Source organism: Elephantulus edwardii, unplaced genomic scaffold (genome assembly GCF_000299155.1).
Source record: "Elephantulus edwardii isolate Elephantulus edwardi_28Jun2011 unplaced genomic scaffold, EleEdw1.0 scaffold00269, whole genome shotgun sequence".
Lineage (NCBI taxonomy): Eukaryota > Metazoa > Chordata > Mammalia > Macroscelidea > Macroscelididae > Elephantulus > Elephantulus edwardii.
Window position 1 is genome coordinate 1,628,353 of NW_006400019.1, and position 1,684 is coordinate 1,630,036.

Below are 1,684 nucleotides of genomic sequence, written 5' to 3' on the forward strand. Positions count from 1 at the left end.
GAAGGCAAGGCCAGAGGGGAATGAACCATCTTCTGTAATTAGACTTGGGGATGAATTTCTGGGAGGGAGTTGTAGGCGATTGGGCTTCTGAGTGGACAGTGGATTCCCAGGCTTCCTACTTACCCTTAAAGAGCAGAAAGTTCTTGCCTGGTCCCTTCTCCTGACCACTGGTCCCCTCTCTTTGCACTGGCCTGCCTCCCAGCACCAGCCACCTCCAATCTCTCTTACTCTGGTGCTCCAGGAGACCCTTTGCTCCTGATGACTTCTCTTCACTTAATTCACACACCATACAGTGTTCCCATTCTAGGAGGTGTGTGTCAGGGTTGTACTCTGTGTACCACTTCAGTCTGTGTGCTGAGCAGATCATTCAAGAAGCTGGACTCTGTGAAGAAGAATGTGGCATAGGGATCAGAGGAAGACTCCTCAACAACCTACATTATGCAGGTGACACAAACTTGCTTGCTGAGAACAATGAGGAACATTTGCTGAAGAAGATCAAAGAATACAGCCTTCAATATAGATTGCATCTCAACGCCAGGAAGACAAAAATTCTCACCACTGGACTGCTAAACATCATGACAGCTGGAGAAAATATTGAGATTGTTAACAAGTTCATTTATTTGGAGCCACAATCAATAATATACTTGGTATCAGCAGTCAGGAGATGTGTTATTTAATTATTATTGATTAGGAGATGTATTGCATTGGGTAAGGCTGCTGTCAGGGACCTTTCCAAAGTCCTGAGGAGCAATGATGTCAGTCTGAAGACTAAGATGCACTTGATTCAGGCCATAGTCTTTCCCATCACTTGCTGTGCATCTGAGAGCTGAACATTGAATAAGAATGACAGAAAAAGAATCGGTGACTCCGCATTGTGGTGTTGGGGAACAGTGTTGAATATCTCACAAACTGCAAACAATTCCAGACAAATCTGTCTTGAAGAAATAAGGAGCCACAGTGCTCCATAGAGACAAAGATAATGAAACTTCACCTTTCTTTGGGCACATTTTCAGGAGAAACTAGGCCTTGGAAACAGATGCCATACTGGGAAAGGTAGAGGGTTGACAGAAGAGAGGAAGGCCCTCGGCTACATGGACTGACGCAGTGACTGCCACAGTGGGCTGGAACAGGACAGAGTTAGTGACCATGGTACAGGATAGGAAAAGGTTCAGATCTGTTTTTGTAGGGTTGACTTGATGACTCCTAAAAACAGTTGTTCACAGAGTTGGTAACTATCACCTTGCTCAGTTTTAGGACTTCTTCATCACCTCTCAAGGGAAATTCACTCCCTAATAGTCAGCCTCCATTCCCTGTTTACACTCTCCAATCCTGTGTTGTTGTTGGTGGTGTTAGGTGAGGAAGATTCTTAACCCTCTGAGCAACGACTCTAGATAACTGTTTATCTACTTTCCATTTTATAAGTGCTCAAATTCTGGACGTTTCTTACAAATGGAATCTACATGATGTGGTCTTTTTGAAATCTGACTTCCTTCACCCAAGGTCATGGTTTCAAGTTGCCTCTGGGCACTTTGCTCCTATCTATGGCCACTGTCCATTCCCATGGCAGACTTTCCCATGGCAATGCACCTTTTAATTTCCTGGCTGCTGGTCCCAAGACTGTTGACTGTGGAGCCAAGCAAGCTAAAGCTGTGAACAATCTCAATCTCTTCACCATCCATCCTGA